The 18550-nt window shown below is 43.7% G+C and overlaps 25 non-coding genes across 25 annotated transcripts; all 25 read left to right on the top strand.

Annotated features, from left to right (window-relative positions):
- The first annotated feature begins 729 nt into the window (after window positions 1-729).
- Window positions 730-801, top strand: TRNAM-CAU (transfer RNA methionine (anticodon CAU)). Its single transcript has one exon. It is a non-coding gene; the product is annotated as a tRNA-Met (tRNA).
- A 548-nt stretch (window positions 802-1349) lies between these two features.
- On the top strand, window positions 1350-1421 carry TRNAG-UCC (transfer RNA glycine (anticodon UCC)). The gene has a single exon. It is a non-coding gene; the product is annotated as a tRNA-Gly (tRNA).
- A 628-nt stretch (window positions 1422-2049) lies between these two features.
- TRNAM-CAU (transfer RNA methionine (anticodon CAU)) lies at window positions 2050-2121 on the top strand. The gene has a single exon. It is a non-coding gene; the product is annotated as a tRNA-Met (tRNA).
- Window positions 2122-2672: 551 nt separating this feature from the next.
- TRNAG-CCC (transfer RNA glycine (anticodon CCC)) lies at window positions 2673-2744 on the top strand. The gene has a single exon. It is a non-coding gene; the product is annotated as a tRNA-Gly (tRNA).
- An 877-nt stretch (window positions 2745-3621) lies between these two features.
- Window positions 3622-3693, top strand: TRNAM-CAU (transfer RNA methionine (anticodon CAU)). Its single transcript has one exon. It is a non-coding gene; the product is annotated as a tRNA-Met (tRNA).
- Window positions 3694-4241: 548 nt separating this feature from the next.
- On the top strand, window positions 4242-4313 carry TRNAG-UCC (transfer RNA glycine (anticodon UCC)). The gene has a single exon. It is a non-coding gene; the product is annotated as a tRNA-Gly (tRNA).
- Window positions 4314-4941: 628 nt separating this feature from the next.
- On the top strand, window positions 4942-5013 carry TRNAM-CAU (transfer RNA methionine (anticodon CAU)). The gene has a single exon. It is a non-coding gene; the product is annotated as a tRNA-Met (tRNA).
- Window positions 5014-5564: 551 nt separating this feature from the next.
- TRNAG-CCC (transfer RNA glycine (anticodon CCC)) lies at window positions 5565-5636 on the top strand. The gene has a single exon. It is a non-coding gene; the product is annotated as a tRNA-Gly (tRNA).
- An 877-nt stretch (window positions 5637-6513) lies between these two features.
- On the top strand, window positions 6514-6585 carry TRNAM-CAU (transfer RNA methionine (anticodon CAU)). Its single transcript has one exon. It is a non-coding gene; the product is annotated as a tRNA-Met (tRNA).
- A 548-nt stretch (window positions 6586-7133) lies between these two features.
- Window positions 7134-7205, top strand: TRNAG-UCC (transfer RNA glycine (anticodon UCC)). The gene has a single exon. It is a non-coding gene; the product is annotated as a tRNA-Gly (tRNA).
- A 628-nt stretch (window positions 7206-7833) lies between these two features.
- TRNAM-CAU (transfer RNA methionine (anticodon CAU)) lies at window positions 7834-7905 on the top strand. Its single transcript has one exon. It is a non-coding gene; the product is annotated as a tRNA-Met (tRNA).
- Window positions 7906-8456: 551 nt separating this feature from the next.
- On the top strand, window positions 8457-8528 carry TRNAG-CCC (transfer RNA glycine (anticodon CCC)). Its single transcript has one exon. It is a non-coding gene; the product is annotated as a tRNA-Gly (tRNA).
- An 877-nt stretch (window positions 8529-9405) lies between these two features.
- On the top strand, window positions 9406-9477 carry TRNAM-CAU (transfer RNA methionine (anticodon CAU)). Its single transcript has one exon. It is a non-coding gene; the product is annotated as a tRNA-Met (tRNA).
- Window positions 9478-10025: 548 nt separating this feature from the next.
- Window positions 10026-10097, top strand: TRNAG-UCC (transfer RNA glycine (anticodon UCC)). The gene has a single exon. It is a non-coding gene; the product is annotated as a tRNA-Gly (tRNA).
- A 628-nt stretch (window positions 10098-10725) lies between these two features.
- On the top strand, window positions 10726-10797 carry TRNAM-CAU (transfer RNA methionine (anticodon CAU)). The gene has a single exon. It is a non-coding gene; the product is annotated as a tRNA-Met (tRNA).
- Window positions 10798-11348: 551 nt separating this feature from the next.
- TRNAG-CCC (transfer RNA glycine (anticodon CCC)) lies at window positions 11349-11420 on the top strand. Its single transcript has one exon. It is a non-coding gene; the product is annotated as a tRNA-Gly (tRNA).
- Window positions 11421-12287: 867 nt separating this feature from the next.
- Window positions 12288-12359, top strand: TRNAM-CAU (transfer RNA methionine (anticodon CAU)). The gene has a single exon. It is a non-coding gene; the product is annotated as a tRNA-Met (tRNA).
- Window positions 12360-12907: 548 nt separating this feature from the next.
- Window positions 12908-12979, top strand: TRNAG-UCC (transfer RNA glycine (anticodon UCC)). Its single transcript has one exon. It is a non-coding gene; the product is annotated as a tRNA-Gly (tRNA).
- Window positions 12980-13607: 628 nt separating this feature from the next.
- Window positions 13608-13679, top strand: TRNAM-CAU (transfer RNA methionine (anticodon CAU)). Its single transcript has one exon. It is a non-coding gene; the product is annotated as a tRNA-Met (tRNA).
- Window positions 13680-14230: 551 nt separating this feature from the next.
- On the top strand, window positions 14231-14302 carry TRNAG-CCC (transfer RNA glycine (anticodon CCC)). The gene has a single exon. It is a non-coding gene; the product is annotated as a tRNA-Gly (tRNA).
- An 867-nt stretch (window positions 14303-15169) lies between these two features.
- On the top strand, window positions 15170-15241 carry TRNAM-CAU (transfer RNA methionine (anticodon CAU)). The gene has a single exon. It is a non-coding gene; the product is annotated as a tRNA-Met (tRNA).
- A 548-nt stretch (window positions 15242-15789) lies between these two features.
- Window positions 15790-15861, top strand: TRNAG-UCC (transfer RNA glycine (anticodon UCC)). Its single transcript has one exon. It is a non-coding gene; the product is annotated as a tRNA-Gly (tRNA).
- Window positions 15862-16489: 628 nt separating this feature from the next.
- Window positions 16490-16561, top strand: TRNAM-CAU (transfer RNA methionine (anticodon CAU)). Its single transcript has one exon. It is a non-coding gene; the product is annotated as a tRNA-Met (tRNA).
- Window positions 16562-17112: 551 nt separating this feature from the next.
- Window positions 17113-17184, top strand: TRNAG-CCC (transfer RNA glycine (anticodon CCC)). The gene has a single exon. It is a non-coding gene; the product is annotated as a tRNA-Gly (tRNA).
- Window positions 17185-18061: 877 nt separating this feature from the next.
- TRNAM-CAU (transfer RNA methionine (anticodon CAU)) lies at window positions 18062-18133 on the top strand. The gene has a single exon. It is a non-coding gene; the product is annotated as a tRNA-Met (tRNA).
- The last annotated feature ends 417 nt before the right edge of the window (window positions 18134-18550 follow it).

Genomic DNA, 18550 nt, shown 5'->3' with positions numbered 1-18550 from the left:
TGCTACATTCATTGTCCTGATATATGATAAGTTTCATAAAGCAGAGTCACCACTCACATGTGCTGGTAATAAATATGTTACAGTGGGCAGACATTATAACTCTAGCATCTCTATGTTAGAAAGCATTTCTAGGCAATATCTAGCCTCTGAAAAAAATATACAAGATCCACCGATAAATCTGTCAAAAGTCCTTAACATTTTGTGCATACTTGTGCTCTCACCTGCATGTAGCGCCACCTTGTAGCTGTCGAAGGTAACTGCGGCTCACAAAATGTTTTATCAGAAGGCAAGTTGAGAGGAATCCAAGAGGCAGATGTCCATGGAAAGAGCGTCTCACTGCAGCAGGAAGGTTGGATGATTCAAATTTGCATAGTTTCCTGTCCAACGTCCACTCACGTCCCGAACGCTCCCAAACGCTCAAAAGCCTCAGCCCTCACCGGGTAGATCTCTGGCACCCAGGTAAAGCCAAATCCTGAGCATGCTAGCGCTAGTATCACAGAGAGAGATATAGAGGGTTCAAGAGCTGCTGTCTTGATAAAGGTTTGAAACGGCTAGTGCCTGAGAGTGTCTGACTTTCAGTTATGACTGATTGTGAGAGGGGAAGATGAAGTTTTTCTATACCCAGCATGCCTTGCGATATACTTAGGCAAATGAGGTGAGAGCCCGACCAATCCCATGCTACTCTGCTGAATGCTCCTCATCTGCATAAAGAGAACACTTTCCCAAAGCAGCAGAGTGGCGCAGCGGAAGCGTGCTGGGCCCATAACCCAGAGGTCGATGGATCGAAACCATCCTCTGCTAGTTTTGCTTGATTTTTCTTCCAAGGACCAAGCTGTCATTTTAAGGCTGCCAGCAAGGAAAAGCGCAAGCTTGTGCCAGCTATGGTAGAAACGACTTCTGAACTATCTGTGTCTGCTGAAATACAAGAGAGGGATCGTCAAAGGGATCCACCCTGTACCTTGAAAGTAAAGACACACAATAATAAGCATAAATGACTGGTGGGACCTTCAAACACTTTTCTGGGCATGCTTTGAATATCATTCTTCCCTTTTTGTTCTGCTCTTATCTATCTCCTGGGCATTTCCTGGAATGTTCTCTCTTTCTTTCCCCTGCTTTGCTTCCCATGCTGCCTCTATATGTTCATATCCATTATTTGTACTGCTGCTTACCATTCTTCTCTTCTTCACAGCTTTGTCCTTGGTTTCAATCCCAGTTCCTTACAATCTGCTAAAACCTTTCTACTGCTTCTCATGTTGGTATCTAAACCAAATGCACCATTGAAGCTGGTGCAAGATAGACATTGAACTCAGGGTCGTAATGTTGAGAACCGAGATTGCACAGATCAGAGGGCGTTGGTGGTATAGTGGTGAGCATAGCTGCCTTCCAAGCAGTTGACCCGGGTTCGATTCCCGGCCAACGCAGTACCAATTCTTATATATTCTGCAATCAGGATATATTTTAATGCAACATGTCACAAAATGGAAATATCATGAACAGATTAATCAGCCATTATATAAAAAATAAACAAATATGTAGGCAAGCATCTCGATCGCCCCTTCTGCTATACTCATTGTCCTACTATATGATAAGTTTCATAAAGCAGAGTCACCACTCACATGAGCTGGTAATAAATATGTTACAGTGGGAAGACAATGAACGGGCTGAGGCCCGACCACACATTATAACTAAAGCATCTCTATGTTAAAAAGCATTCCTAGGTAATGTCTAGCCTCTGAAAAAAATATGTAAAATCCATCGATAAATCTGGCAAAAGTCCCCAATATTTTGGGCATACTTGTGCTCTCACCTGAATGTAGCGCCACCTTGTAGGCGCCGAAGGTAACTGCGGCTCACAAAATGTTTTATCAGAAGGCAAGTTGAGAGGAATCCAAGAGGCAGATGTCCTTGGAAAGAGCCTCTGACTGCAGCAGGAAGGATGGATGCTTCAAATTTGCACAGTTTCCTGCCCATCGTCCTCTCACGTCCCGAACGCCCACGTCACTCCCCTGAATGCTCCTCATCTGCATAAAGAGAACACTCTGAAAAAGGAGCAGAGTGGCGCAGCGGAAGCGTGCTGGGCCCATAACCCAGAGGTCGATGGATCGAAACCATCCTCTGCTAATTTTGCTTGATTTTTCTTCCAAGGACCAAGCTGTCATTTCCACGCTGCCGGAAAGGAAAAGCGCAAGCTTGTGCCAGCTAAGTGATATAAGACTTCTCAACTATCTGTGTCTGCTGAAATACAAGAGAGGGAGTGTCAAAGGATCCACCCTGTACTTTGAAAGTAAAGACACACAATAATAAGCATACATGACTGGTGGGACCTTCAAACACTTTTCTGTGCAGGCTTTGAATTTCATTCTTCCCTTTTTGTTCTGCTCTTATCTATCTCCTGGGCATTTCATGGAATGTTCTCTCTTTCTCTTCCCTGCTTTGCTTCCCTTGCTGCCTCTATATGTTTTATATATATATTAATTGTACTGCTGCTTTCCATTCTTCTCTTCTGCACAGCTTTGTCCTTGGTTTTAATCCCCAGTTCCTTACCCTCTGCAAATAACGTTCTACTGCTTTTCATGTTGGTATCTAAACCAAATGCACCATTGAAGCTGGTGCAAGATAGTCATTGATCTCTGAGTCATAATATTTAGAACCGAGAGCGCAAATGTCAGAGGGCGTTGGTGGTATAGTGGTGAGCATAGCTGCTTCCCAAGCAGTTGACCCGGGTTCGATTCCCGGCCAACGCAATGCAAATACTTATATATTCTGCAAGAAGGATATACTTTAATTCAACATTTCACAAAATGGAAATATCATGAACAGATTAATCAGCCATATATAAAGAAATAAACAAATACGTAGGCAAACCTCTCGATCGCCCCTTCTGCTACATTCATTGTCCTGATATATGATAAGTTTCATAAAGCAGAGTCACCACTCACATGTGCTGGTAATAAATATGTTACAGTGGGCAGACATTATAACTCTAGCATCTCTATGTTAGAAAGCATTTCTAGGCAATATCTAGCCTCTGAAAAAAATATACAAGATCCACCGATAAATCTGTCAAAAGTCCTTAACATTTTGTGCATACTTGTGCTCTCACCTGCATGTAGCGCCACCTTGTAGCTGTCGAAGGTAACTGCGGCTCACAAAATGTTTTATCAGAAGGCAAGTTGAGAGGAATCCAAGAGGCAGATGTCCATGGAAAGAGCGTCTCACTGCAGCAGGAAGGTTGGATGATTCAAATTTGCATAGTTTCCTGTCCAACGTCCACTCACGTCCCGAACGCTCCCAAACGCTCAAAAGCCTCACACCGGGCAAGCCCTCACCGGGTAGATCTCTGGCACCCAGGTAAAGCCAAATCCTGAGCATGCTAGCGCTAGTATCACAGAGAGAGATATAGAGGGTTCAAGAGCTGCTGTCTTGATAAAGGTTTGAAACGGCTAGTGCCTGAGAGTGTCTGACTTTCAGTTATGACTGATTGTGAGAGGGGAAGATGAAGTTTTTCTATACCCAGCATGCCTTGCGATATACTTAGGCAAATGAGGTGAGAGCCCGACCAATCCCATGCTACTCTGCTGAATGCTCCTCATCTGCATAAAGAGAACACTTTCCCAAAGCAGCAGAGTGGCGCAGCGGAAGCGTGCTGGGCCCATAACCCAGAGGTCGATGGATCGAAACCATCCTCTGCTAGTTTTGCTTGATTTTTCTTCCAAGGACCAAGCTGTCATTTTAAGGCTGCCAGCAAGTAAAAGCGCAAGCTTGTGCCAGCTATGGTAGAAACGACTTCTGAACTATCTGTGTCTGCTGAAATACAAGAGAGGGATCGTCAAAGGGATCCACCCTGTACCTTGAAAGTAAAGACACACAATAATAAGCATAAATGACTGGTGGGACCTTCAAACACTTTTCTGGGCATGCTTTGAATATCATTCTTCCCTTTTTGTTCTGCTCTTATCTATCTCCTGGGCATTTCCTGGAATGTTCTCTCTTTCTTTTCCCTGCTTTGCTTCCCATGCTGCCTCTATATGTTCATATCCATTATTTGTACTGCTGCTTACCATTCTTCTCTTCTTCACAGCTTTGTCCTTGGTTTCAATCCCAGTTCCTTACAATCTGCTAAAACCTTTCTACTGCTTCTCATGTTGGTATCTAAACCAAATGCACCATTGAAGCTGGTGCAAGATAGACATTGAACTCAGGGTCGTAATGTTGAGAACCGAGCTTGCACAGATCAGAGGGCGTTGGTGGTATAGTGGTGAGCATAGCTGCCTTCCAAGCAGTTGACCCGGGTTCGATTCCCGGCCAACGCAGTACCAATTGTTATATATTCTACAATCAGGATATATTTTAATGCAACATGTCACAAAATGGAAATATCATGAACAGATTAATCAGCCCTTATATAAAAAATAAACAAATATGTAGGCAAGCATCTCGATCGCCCCTTCAGCTATACTCATTGTCCTACTATATGATAAGTTTCATAAAGCAGAGTCACCACTCACATGAGCTGGTAATAAATATGTTACAGTGGGAAGACAATGAACGGGCTGAGGCCCGACCACACATTATAACTAAAGCATCTCTATGTTAAAAAGCATTCCTAGGTAATGTCTAGCCTCTGAAAAAAATATGTAAAATCCATCCATAAATCTGGCAAAAGTCCCCAATATTTTGGGCATACTTGTGCTCTCACCTGAATGTAGCGCCACCTTGTAGGCGCCGAAGGTAACTGCGGCTCACAAAATGTTTTATCAGAAGGCAAGTTGAGAGGAATCCAAGAGGCAGATGTCCTTGGAAAGAGCCTCTGACTGCAGCAGGAAGGATGGATGCTTCAAATTTGCACAGTTTCCTGCCCATCGTCCTCTCACGTCCCGAACGCCCACGTCACTCCCCTGAATGCTCCTCATCTGCATAAAGAGAACACTCTGAAAAAGGAGCAGAGTGGCGCAGCGGAAGCGTGCTGGGCCCATAACCCAGAGGTCGATGGATCGAAACCATCCTCTGCTAATTTTGCTTGATTTTTCTTCCAAGGACCAAGCTGTCATTTCCACGCTGCCGGAAAGGAAAAGCGCAAGCTTGTGCCAGCTAAGTGATATAAGACTTCTCAACTATCTGTGTCTGCTGAAATACAAGAGAGGGAGTGTCAAAGGATCCACCCTGTACTTTGAAAGTAAAGACACACAATAGTAAGCATACATGACTGGTGGGACCTTCAAACACTTTTCTGTGCAGGCTTTGAATTTCATTCTTCCCTTTTTGTTCTGCTCTTATCTATCTCCTGGGCATTTCATGGAATGTTCTCTCTTTCTCTTCCCTGCTTTGCTTCCCTTGCTGCCTCTATATGTTTTATATATATATTAATTGTACTGCTGCTTTCCATTCTTCTCTTCTGCACAGCTTTGTCCTTGGTTTTAATCCCCAGTTCCTTACCCTCTGCAAATAACGTTCTACTGCTTTTCATGTTGGTATCTAAACCAAATGCACCATTGAAGCTGGTGCAAGATAGTCATTGATCTCTGAGTCATAATATTTAGAACCGAGAGCGCAAATGTCAGAGGGCGTTGGTGGTATAGTGGTGAGCATAGCTGCTTCCCAAGCAGTTGACCCGGGTTCGATTCCCGGCCAACGCAATGCAAATACTTATATATTCTGCAAGCAGGATATACTTTAATTCAACATTTCACAAAATGGAAATATCATGAACAGATTAATCAGCCATATATAAAGAAATAAACAAATACGTAGGCAAACCTCTCGATCGCCCCTTCTGCTACATTCATTGTCCTAATATATGATAAGTTTCATAAAGCAGAGTCACCACTCACATGTGCTGGTAATAAATATGTTACAGTGGGCAGACATTATAACTCTAGCATCTCTATGTTAGAAAGCATTTCTAGGCAATATCTAGCCTCTGAAAAAAATATACAAGATCCACCGATAAATCTGTCAAAAGTCCTTAACATTTTGTGCATACTTGTGCTCTCACCTGCATGTAGTGCCACCTTGTAGCTGTCGAAGGTAACTGCGGCTCACAAAATGTTTTATCAGAAGGCAAGTTGAGAGGAATCCAAGAGGCAGATGTCCATGGAAAGAGCGTCTCACTGCAGCAGGAAGGTTGGATGATTCAAATTTGCATAGTTTCCTGTCCAACGTCCACTCACGTCCCGAACGCTCCCAAACGCTCAAAAGCCTCACACCGGGCAAGCCCTCACCGGGTAGATCTCTGGCACCCAGGTAAAGCCAAATCCTGAGCATGCTAGCGCTAGTATCACAGAGAGAGATATAGAGGGTTCAAGAGCTGCTGTCTTGATAAAGGTTTGAAACGGCTAGTGCCTGAGAGTGTCTGACTTTCAGTTATGACTGATTGTGAGAGGGGAAGATGAAGTTTTTCTATACCCAGCATGCCTTGCGATATACTTAGGCAAATGAGGTGAGAGCCCGACCAATCCCATGCTACTCTGCTGAATGCTCCTCATCTGCATAAAGAGAACACTTTCCCAAAGCAGCAGAGTGGCGCAGCGGAAGCGTGCTGGGCCCATAACCCAGAGGTCGATGGATCGAAACCATCCTCTGCTAGTTTTGCTTGATTTTTCTTCCAAGGACCAAGCTGTCATTTTAAGGCTGCCAGCAAGGAAAAGCGCAAGCTTGTGCCAGCTATGGTAGAAACGACTTCTGAACTATCTGTGTCTGCTGAAATACAAGAGAGGGATCGTCAAAGGGATCCACCCTGTACCTTGAAAGTAAAGACACACAATAATAAGCATAAATGACTGGTGGGACCTTCAAACACTTTTCTGGGCATGCTTTGAATATCATTCTTCCCTTTTTGTTCTGCTCTTATCTATCTCCTGGGCATTTCCTGGAATGTTCTCTCTTTCTTTCCCCTGCTTTGCTTCCCATGCTGCCTCTATATGTTCATATCCATTATTTGTACTGCTGCTTACCATTCTTCTCTTCTTCACAGCTTTGTCCTTGGTTTCAATCCCAGTTCCTTACAATCTGCTAAAACCTTTCTACTGCTTCTCATGTTGGTATCTAAACCAAATGCACCATTGAAGCTGGTGCAAGATAGACATTGAACTCAGGGTCGTAATGTTGAGAACCGAGATTGCACAGATCAGAGGGCGTTGGTGGTATAGTGGTGAGCATAGCTGCCTTCCAAGCAGTTGACCCGGGTTCGATTCCCGGCCAACGCAGTACCAATTCTTATATATTCTGCAATCAGGATATATTTTAATGCAACATGTCACAAAATGGAAATATCATGAACAGATTAATCAGCCATTATATAAAAAATAAACAAATATGTAGGCAAGCATCTCGATCGCCCCTTCTGCTATACTCATTGTCCTACTATATGATAAGTTTCATAAAGCAGAGTCACCACTCACATGAGCTGGTAATAAATATGTTACAGTGGGAAGACAATGAACGGGCTGAGGCCCGACCACACATTATAACTAAAGCATCTCTATGTTAAAAAGCATTCCTAGGTAATGTCTAGCCTCTGAAAAAAATATGTAAAATCCATCGATAAATCTGGCAAAAGTCCCCAATATTTTGGGCATACTTGTGCTCTCACCTGAATGTAGCGCCACCTTGTAGGCGCCGAAGGTAACTGCGGCTCACAAAATGTTTTATCAGAAGGCAAGTTGAGAGGAATCCAAGAGGCAGATGTCCTTGGAAAGAGCCTCTGACTGCAGCAGGAAGGATGGATGCTTCAAATTTGCACAGTTTCCTGCCCATCGTCCTCTCACGTCCCGAACGCCCACGTCACTCCCCTGAATGCTCCTCATCTGCATAAAGAGAACACTCTGAAAAAGGAGCAGAGTGGCGCAGCGGAAGCGTGCTGGGCCCATAACCCAGAGGTCGATGGATCGAAACCATCCTCTGCTAATTTTGCTTGATTTTTCTTCCAAGGACCAAGCTGTCATTTCCACGCTGCCGGAAAGGAAAAGCGCAAGCTTGTGCCAGCTAAGTGATATAAGACTTCTCAACTATCTGTGTCTGCTGAAATACAAGAGAGGGAGTGTCAAAGGATCCACCCTGTACTTTGAAAGTAAAGACACACAATAATAAGCATACATGACTGGTGGGACCTTCAAACACTTTTCTGTGCAGGCTTTGAATTTCATTCTTCCCTTTTTGTTCTGCTCTTATCTATCTCCTGGGCATTTCATGGAATGTTCTCTCTTTCTCTTCCCTGCTTTGCTTCCCTTGCTGCCTCTATATGTTTTATATATATATTAATTGTACTGCTGCTTTCCATTCTTCTCTTCTGCACAGCTTTGTCCTTGGTTTTAATCCCCAGTTCCTTACCCTCTGCAAATAACGTTCTACTGCTTTTCATGTTGGTATCTAAACCAAATGCACCATTGAAGCTGGTGCAAGATAGTCATTGATCTCTGAGTCATAATATTTAGAACCGAGAGCGCAAATGTCAGAGGGCGTTGGTGGTATAGTGGTGAGCATAGCTGCTTCCCAAGCAGTTGACCCGGGTTCGATTCCCGGCCAACGCAATGCAAATACTTATATATTCTGCAAGAAGGATATACTTTAATTCAACATTTCACAAAATGGAAATATCATGAACAGATTAATCAGCCATATATAAAGAAATAAACAAATACGTAGGCAAACCTCTCGATCGCCCCTTCTGCTACATTCATTGTCCTGATATATGATAAGTTTCATAAAGCAGAGTCACCACTCACATGTGCTGGTAATAAATATGTTACAGTGGGCAGACATTATAACTCTAGCATCTCTATGTTAGAAAGCATTTCTAGGCAATATCTAGCCTCTGAAAAAAATATACAAGATCCACCGATAAATCTGTCAAAAGTCCTTAACATTTTGTGCATACTTGTGCTCTCACCTGCATGTAGCGCCACCTTGTAGCTGTCGAAGGTAACTGCGGCTCACAAAATGTTTTATCAGAAGGCAAGTTGAGAGGAATCCAAGAGGCAGATGTCCATGGAAAGAGCGTCTCACTGCAGCAGGAAGGTTGGATGATTCAAATTTGCATAGTTTCCTGTCCAACGTCCACTCACGTCCCGAACGCTCCCAAACGCTCAAAAGCCTCACACCGGGCAAGCCCTCACCGGGTAGATCTCTGGCACCCAGGTAAAGCCAAATCCTGAGCATGCTAGCGCTAGTATCACAGAGAGAGATATAGAGGGTTCAAGAGCTGCTGTCTTGATAAAGGTTTGAAACGGCTAGTGCCTGAGAGTGTCTGACTTTCAGTTATGACTGATTGTGAGAGGGGAAGATGAAGTTTTTCTATACCCAGCATGCCTTGCGATATACTTAGGCAAATGAGGTGAGAGCCCGACCAATCCCATGCTACTCTGCTGAATGCTCCTCATCTGCATAAAGAGAACACTTTCCCAAAGCAGCAGAGTGGCGCAGCGGAAGCGTGCTGGGCCCATAACCCAGAGGTCGATGGATCGAAACCATCCTCTGCTAGTTTTGCTTGATTTTTCTTCCAAGGACCAAGCTGTCATTTTAAGGCTGCCAGCAAGTAAAAGCGCAAGCTTGTGCCAGCTATGGTAGAAACGACTTCTGAACTATCTGTGTCTGCTGAAATACAAGAGAGGGATCGTCAAAGGGATCCACCCTGTACCTTGAAAGTAAAGACACACAATAATAAGCATAAATGACTGGTGGGACCTTCAAACACTTTTCTGGGCATGCTTTGAATATCATTCTTCCCTTTTTGTTCTGCTCTTATCTATCTCCTGGGCATTTCCTGGAATGTTCTCTCTTTCTTTTCCCTGCTTTGCTTCCCATGCTGCCTCTATATGTTCATATCCATTATTTGTACTGCTGCTTACCATTCTTCTCTTCTTCACAGCTTTGTCCTTGGTTTCAATCCCAGTTCCTTACAATCTGCTAAAACCTTTCTACTGCTTCTCATGTTGGTATCTAAACCAAATGCACCATTGAAGCTGGTGCAAGATAGACATTGAACTCAGGGTCGTAATGTTGAGAACCGAGCTTGCACAGATCAGAGGGCGTTGGTGGTATAGTGGTGAGCATAGCTGCCTTCCAAGCAGTTGACCCGGGTTCGATTCCCGGCCAACGCAGTACCAATTGTTATATATTCTACAATCAGGATATATTTTAATGCAACATGTCACAAAATGGAAATATCATGAACAGATTAATCAGCCCTTATATAAAAAATAAACAAATATGTAGGCAAGCATCTCGATCGCCCCTTCAGCTATACTCATTGTCCTACTATATGATAAGTTTCATAAAGCAGAGTCACCACTCACATGAGCTGGTAATAAATATGTTACAGTGGGAAGACAATGAACGGGCTGAGGCCCGACCACACATTATAACTAAAGCATCTCTATGTTAAAAAGCATTCCTAGGTAATGTCTAGCCTCTGAAAAAAATATGTAAAATCCATCCATAAATCTGGCAAAAGTCCCCAATATTTTGGGCATACTTGTGCTCTCACCTGAATGTAGCGCCACCTTGTAGGCGCCGAAGGTAACTGCGGCTCACAAAATGTTTTATCAGAAGGCAAGTTGAGAGGAATCCAAGAGGCAGATGTCCTTGGAAAGAGCCTCTGACTGCAGCAGGAAGGATGGATGCTTCAAATTTGCACAGTTTCCTGCCCATCGTCCTCTCACGTCCCGAACGCCCACGTCACTCCCCTGAATGCTCCTCATCTGCATAAAGAGAACACTCTGAAAAAGGAGCAGAGTGGCGCAGCGGAAGCGTGCTGGGCCCATAACCCAGAGGTCGATGGATCGAAACCATCCTCTGCTAATTTTGCTTGATTTTTCTTCCAAGGACCAAGCTGTCATTTCCACGCTGCCGGAAAGGAAAAGCGCAAGCTTGTGCCAGCTAAGTGATATAAGACTTCTCAACTATCTGTGTCTGCTGAAATACAAGAGAGGGAGTGTCAAAGGATCCACCCTGTACTTTGAAAGTAAAGACACACAATAATAAGCATACATGACTGGTGGGACCTTCAAACACTTTTCTGTGCAGGCTTTGAATTTCATTCTTCCCTTTTTGTTCTGCTCTTATCTATCTCCTGGGCATTTCATGGAATGTTCTCTCTTTCTCTTCCCTGCTTTGCTTCCCTTGCTGCCTCTATATGTTTTATATATATATTAATTGTACTGCTGCTTTCCATTCTTCTCTTCTGCACAGCTTTGTCCTTGGTTTTAATCCCCAGTTCCTTACCCTCTGCAAATAACGTTCTACTGCTTTTCATGTTGGTATCTAAACCAAATGCACCATTGAAGCTGGTGCAAGATAGTCATTGATCTCTGAGTCATAATATTTAGAACCGAGAGCGCAAATGTCAGAGGGCGTTGGTGGTATAGTGGTGAGCATAGCTGCTTCCCAAGCAGTTGACCCGGGTTCGATTCCCGGCCAACGCAATGCAAATACTTATATATTCTGCAAGCAGGATATACTTTAATTCAACATTTCACAAAATGGAAATATCATGAACAGATTAATCAGCCATATATAAAGAAATAAACAAATACGTAGGCAAACCTCTCGATCGCCCCTTCTGCTACATTCATTGTCCTGATATATGATAAGTTTCATAAAGCAGAGTCACCACTCACATGTGCTGGTAATAAATATGTTACAGTGGGCAGACATTATAACTCTAGCATCTCTATGTTAGAAAGCATTTCTAGGCAATATCTAGCCTCTGAAAAAAATATACAAGATCCACCGATAAATCTGTCAAAAGTCCTTAACATTTTGTGCATACTTGTGCTCTCACCTGCATGTAGCGCCACCTTGTAGCTGTCGAAGGTAACTGCGGCTCACAAAATGTTTTATCAGAAGGCAAGTTGAGAGGAATCCAAGAGGCAGATGTCCATGGAAAGAGCGTCTCACTGCAGCAGGAAGGTTGGATGATTCAAATTTGCATAGTTTCCTGTCCAACGTCCACTCACGTCCCGAACGCTCCCAAACGCTCAAAAGCCTCAGCCCTCACCGGGTAGATCTCTGGCACCCAGGTAAAGCCAAATCCTGAGCATGCTAGCGCTAGTATCACAGAGAGAGATATAGAGGGTTCAAGAGCTGCTGTCTTGATAAAGGTTTGAAACGGCTAGTGCCTGAGAGTGTCTGACTTTCAGTTATGACTGATTGTGAGAGGGGAAGATGAAGTTTTTCTATACCCAGCATGCCTTGCGATATACTTAGGCAAATGAGGTGAGAGCCCGACCAATCCCATGCTACTCTGCTGAATGCTCCTCATCTGCATAAAGAGAACACTTTCCCAAAGCAGCAGAGTGGCGCAGCGGAAGCGTGCTGGGCCCATAACCCAGAGGTCGATGGATCGAAACCATCCTCTGCTAGTTTTGCTTGATTTTTCTTCCAAGGACCAAGCTGTCATTTTAAGGCTGCCAGCAAGTAAAAGCGCAAGCTTGTGCCAGCTATGGTAGAAACGACTTCTGAACTATCTGTGTCTGCTGAAATACAAGAGAGGGATCGTCAAAGGGATCCACCCTGTACCTTGAAAGTAAAGACACACAATAATAAGCATAAATGACTGGTGGGACCTTCAAACACTTTTCTGGGCATGCTTTGAATATCATTCTTCCCTTTTTGTTCTGCTCTTATCTATCTCCTGGGCATTTCCTGGAATGTTCTCTCTTTCTTTTCCCTGCTTTGCTTCCCATGCTGCCTCTATATGTTCATATCCATTATTTGTACTGCTGCTTACCATTCTTCTCTTCTTCACAGCTTTGTCCTTGGTTTCAATCCCAGTTCCTTACAATCTGCTAAAACCTTTCTACTGCTTCTCATGTTGGTATCTAAACCAAATGCACCATTGAAGCTGGTGCAAGATAGACATTGAACTCAGGGTCGTAATGTTGAGAACCGAGCTTGCACAGATCAGAGGGCGTTGGTGGTATAGTGGTGAGCATAGCTGCCTTCCAAGCAGTTGACCCGGGTTCGATTCCCGGCCAACGCAGTACCAATTGTTATATATTCTACAATCAGGATATATTTTAATGCAACATGTCACAAAATGGAAATATCATGAACAGATTAATCAGCCCTTATATAAAAAATAAACAAATATGTAGGCAAGCATCTCGATCGCCCCTTCAGCTATACTCATTGTCCTACTATATGATAAGTTTCATAAAGCAGAGTCACCACTCACATGAGCTGGTAATAAATATGTTACAGTGGGAAGACAATGAACGGGCTGAGGCCCGACCACACATTATAACTAAAGCATCTCTATGTTAAAAAGCATTCCTAGGTAATGTCTAGCCTCTGAAAAAAATATGTAAAATCCATCCATAAATCTGGCAAAAGTCCCCAATATTTTGGGCATACTTGTGCTCTCACCTGAATGTAGCGCCACCTTGTAGGCGCCGAAGGTAACTGCGGCTCACAAAATGTTTTATCAGAAGGCAAGTTGAGAGGAATCCAAGAGGCAGATGTCCTTGGAAAGAGCCTCTGACTGCAGCAGGAAGGATGGATGCTTCAAATTTGCACAGTTTCCTGCCCATCGTCCTCTCACGTCCCGAACGCCCACGTCACTCCCCTGAATGCTCCTCATCTGCATAAAGAGAACACTCTGAAAAAGGAGCAGAGTGGCGCAGCGGAAGCGTGCTGGGCCCATAACCCAGAGGTCGATGGATCGAAACCATCCTCTGCTAATTTTGCTTGATTTTTCTTCCAAGGACCAAGCTGTCATTTCCACGCTGCCGGAAAGGAAAAGCGCAAGCTTGTGCCAGCTAAGTGATATAAGACTTCTCAACTATCTGTGTCTGCTGAAATACAAGAGAGGGAGTGTCAAAGGATCCACCCTGTACTTTGAAAGTAAAGACACACAATAATAAGCATACATGACTGGTGGGACCTTCAAACACTTTTCTGTGCAGGCTTTGAATTTCATTCTTCCCTTTTTGTTCTGCTCTTATCTATCTCCTGGGCATTTCATGGAATGTTCTCTCTTTCTCTTCCCTGCTTTGCTTCCCTTGCTGCCTCTATATGTTTTATATATATATTAATTGTACTGCTGCTTTCCATTCTTCTCTTCTGCACAGCTTTGTCCTTGGTTTTAATCCCCAGTTCCTTACCCTCTGCAAATAACGTTCTACTGCTTTTCATGTTGGTATCTAAACCAAATGCACCATTGAAGCTGGTGCAAGATAGTCATTGATCTCTGAGTCATAATATTTAGAACCGAGAGCGCAAATGTCAGAGGGCGTTGGTGGTATAGTGGTGAGCATAGCTGCTTCCCAAGCAGTTGACCCGGGTTCGATTCCCGGCCAACGCAATGCAAATACTTATATATTCTGCAAGCAGGATATACTTTAATTCAACATTTCACAAAATGGAAATATCATGAACAGATTAATCAGCCATATATAAAGAAATAAACAAATACGTAGGCAAACCTCTCGATCGCCCCTTCTGCTACATTCATTGTCCTGATATATGATAAGTTTCATAAAGCAGAGTCACCACTCACATGTGCTGGTAATAAATATGTTACAGTGGGCAGACATTATAACTCTAGCATCTCTATGTTAGAAAGCATTTCTAGGCAATATCTAGCCTCTGAAAAAAATATACAAGATCCACCGATAAATCTGTCAAAAGTCCTTAACATTTTGTGCATACTTGTGCTCTCACCTGCATGTAGCGCCACCTTGTAGCTGTCGAAGGTAACTGCGGCTCACAAAATGTTTTATCAGAAGGCAAGTTGAGAGGAATCCAAGAGGCAGATGTCCATGGAAAGAGCGTCTCACTGCAGCAGGAAGGTTGGATGATTCAAATTTGCATAGTTTCCTGTCCAACGTCCACTCACGTCCCGAACGCTCCCAAACGCTCAAAAGCCTCAGCCCTCACCGGGTAGATCTCTGGCACCCAGGTAAAGCCAAATCCTGAGCATGCTAGCGCTAGTATCACAGAGAGAGATATAGAGGGTTCAAGAGCTGCTGTCTTGATAAAGGTTTGAAACGGCTAGTGCCTGAGAGTGTCTGACTTTCAGTTATGACTGATTGTGAGAGGGGAAGATGAAGTTTTTCTATACCCAGCATGCCTTGCGATATACTTAGGCAAATGAGGTGAGAGCCCGACCAATCCCATGCTACTCTGCTGAATGCTCCTCATCTGCATAAAGAGAACACTTTCCCAAAGCAGCAGAGTGGCGCAGCGGAAGCGTGCTGGGCCCATAACCCAGAGGTCGATGGATCGAAACCATCCTCTGCTAGTTTTGCTTGATTTTTCTTCCAAGGACCAAGCTGTCATTTTAAGGCTGCCAGCAAGGAAAAGCGCAAGCTTGTGCCAGCTATGGTAGAAACGACTTCTGAACTATCTGTGTCTGCTGAAATACAAGAGAGGGATCGTCAAAGGGATCCACCCTGTACCTTGAAAGTAAAGACACACAATAATAAGCATAAATGACTGGTGGGACCTTCAAACACTTTTCTGGGCATGCTTTGAATATCATTCTTCCCTTTTTGTTCTGCTCTTATCTATCTCCTGGGCATTTCCTGGAATGTTCTCTCTTTCTTTCCCCTGCTTTGCTTCCCATGCTGCCTCTATATGTTCATATCCATTATTTGTACTGCTGCTTACCATTCTTCTCTTCTTCACAGCTTTGTCCTTGGTTTCAATCCCAGTTCCTTACAATCTGCTAAAACCTTTCTACTGCTTCTCATGTTGGTATCTAAACCAAATGCACCATTGAAGCTGGTGCAAGATAGACATTGAACTCAGGGTCGTAATGTTGAGAACCGAGCTTGCACAGATCAGAGGGCGTTGGTGGTATAGTGGTGAGCATAGCTGCCTTCCAAGCAGTTGACCCGGGTTCGATTCCCGGCCAACGCAGTACCAATTCTTATATATTCTACAATCAGGATATATTTTAATGCAACATGTCACAAAATGGAAATATCATGAACAGATTAATCAGCCCTTATATAAAAAATAAACAAATATGTAGGCAAGCATCTCGATCGCCCCTTCAGCTATACTCATTGTCCTACTATATGATAAGTTTCATAAAGCAGAGTCACCACTCACATGAGCTGGTAATAAATATGTTACAGTGGGAAGACAATGAACGGGCTGAGGCCCGACCACACATTATAACTAAAGCATCTCTATGTTAAAAAGCATTCCTAGGTAATGTCTAGCCTCTGAAAAAAATATGTAAAATCCATCCATAAATCTGGCAAAAGTCCCCAATATTTTGGGCATACTTGTGCTCTCACCTGAATGTAGCGCCACCTTGTAGGCGCCGAAGGTAACTGCGGCTCACAAAATGTTTTATCAGAAGGCAAGTTGAGAGGAATCCAAGAGGCAGATGTCCTTGGAAAGAGCCTCTGACTGCAGCAGGAAGGATGGATGCTTCAAATTTGCACAGTTTCCTGCCCATCGTCCTCTCACGTCCCGAACGCCCACGTCACTCCCCTGAATGCTCCTCATCTGCATAAAGAGAACACTCTGAAAAAGGAGCAGAGTGGCGCAGCGGAAGCGTGCTGGGCCCATAACCCAGAGGTCGATGGATCGAAACCATCCTCTGCTAATTTTGCTTGATTTTTCTTCCAAGGACCAAGCTGTCATTTCCACGCTGCCGGAAAGGAAAAGCGCAAGCTTGTGCCAGCTAAGTGATATAAGACTTCTCAACTATCTGTGTCTGCTGAAATACAAGAGAGGGAGTGTCAAAGGATCCACCCTGTACTTTGAAAGTAAAGACACACAATAATAAGCATACATGACTGGTGGGACCTTCAAACACTTTTCTGTGCAGGCTTTGAATTTCATTCTTCCCTTTTTGTTCTGCTCTTATCTATCTCCTGGGCATTTCATGGAATGTTCTCTCTTTCTCTTCCCTGCTTTGCTTCCCTTGCTGCCTCTATATGTTTTATATATATATTAATTGTACTGCTGCTTTCCATTCTTCTCTTCTGCACAGCTTTGTCCTTGGTTTTAATCCCCAGTTCCTTACCCTCTGCAAATAACGTTCTACTGCTTTTCATGTTGGTATCTAAACCAAATGCACCATTGAAGCTGGTGCAAGATAGTCATTGATCTCTGAGTCATAATATTTAGAACCGAGAGCGCAAATGTCAGAGGGCGTTGGTGGTATAGTGGTGAGCATAGCTGCTTCCCAAGCAGTTGACCCGGGTTCGATTCCCGGCCAACGCAATGCAAATACTTATATATTCTGCAAGCAGGATATACTTTAATTCAACATTTCACAAAATGGAAATATCATGAACAGATTAATCAGCCATATATAAAGAAATAAACAAATACGTAGGCAAACCTCTCGATCGCCCCTTCTGCTACATTCATTGTCCTAATATATGATAAGTTTCATAAAGCAGAGTCACCACTCACATGTGCTGGTAATAAATATGTTACAGTGGGCAGACATTATAACTCTAGCATCTCTATGTTAGAAAGCATTTCTAGGCAATATCTAGCCTCTGAAAAAAATATACAAGATCCACCGATAAATCTGTCAAAAGTCCTTAACATTTTGTGCATACTTGTGCTCTCACCTGCATGTAGCGCCACCTTGTAGCTGTCGAAGGTAACTGCGGCTCACAAAATGTTTTATCAGAAGGCAAGTTGAGAGGAATCCAAGAGGCAGATGTCCATGGAAAGAGCGTCTCACTGCAGCAGGAAGGTTGGATGATTCAAATTTGCATAGTTTCCTGTCCAACGTCCACTCACGTCCCGAACGCTCCCAAACGCTCAAAAGCCTCACACCGGGCAAGCCCTCACCGGGTAGATCTCTGGCACCCAGGTAAAGCCAAATCCTGAGCATGCTAGCGCTAGTATCACAGAGAGAGATATAGAGGGTTCAAGAGCTGCTGTCTTGATAAAGGTTTGAAACGGCTAGTGCCTGAGAGTGTCTGACTTTCAGTTATGACTGATTGTGAGAGGGGAAGATGAAGTTTTTCTATACCCAGCATGCCTTGCGATATACTTAGGCAAATGAGGTGAGAGCCCGACCAATCCCATGCTACTCTGCTGAATGCTCCTCATCTGCATAAAGAGAACACTTTCCCAAAGCAGCAGAGTGGCGCAGCGGAAGCGTGCTGGGCCCATAACCCAGAGGTCGATGGATCGAAACCATCCTCTGCTAGTTTTGCTTGATTTTTCTTCCAAGGACCAAGCTGTCATTTTAAGGCTGCCAGCAAGGAAAAGCGCAAGCTTGTGCCAGCTATGGTAGAAACGACTTCTGAACTATCTGTGTCTGCTGAAATACAAGAGAGGGATCGTCAAAGGGATCCACCCTGTACCTTGAAAGTAAAGACACACAATAATAAGCATAAATGACTGGTGGGACCTTCAAACACTTTTCTGGGCATGCTTTGAATATCATTCTTCCCTTTTTGTTCTGCTCTTATCTATCTCCTGGGCATTTCCTGGAATGTTCTCTCTTTCTTTCCCCTGCTTTGCTTCCCATGCTGCCTCTATATGTTCATATCCATTATTTGTACTGCTGCTTACCATTCTTCTCTTCTTCACAGCTTTGTCCTTGGTTTCAATCCCAGTTCCT

The sequence above is a fragment of the Lissotriton helveticus genome, chromosome 11, assembly GCF_964261635.1.
Source record: "Lissotriton helveticus chromosome 11, aLisHel1.1, whole genome shotgun sequence".
Classification (NCBI taxonomy): Eukaryota; Metazoa; Chordata; class Amphibia; order Caudata; family Salamandridae; genus Lissotriton; species Lissotriton helveticus.
Note: the sequence above shows the minus strand (reverse complement) of the source record. Positions and strands in the feature narration are given on the sequence as shown.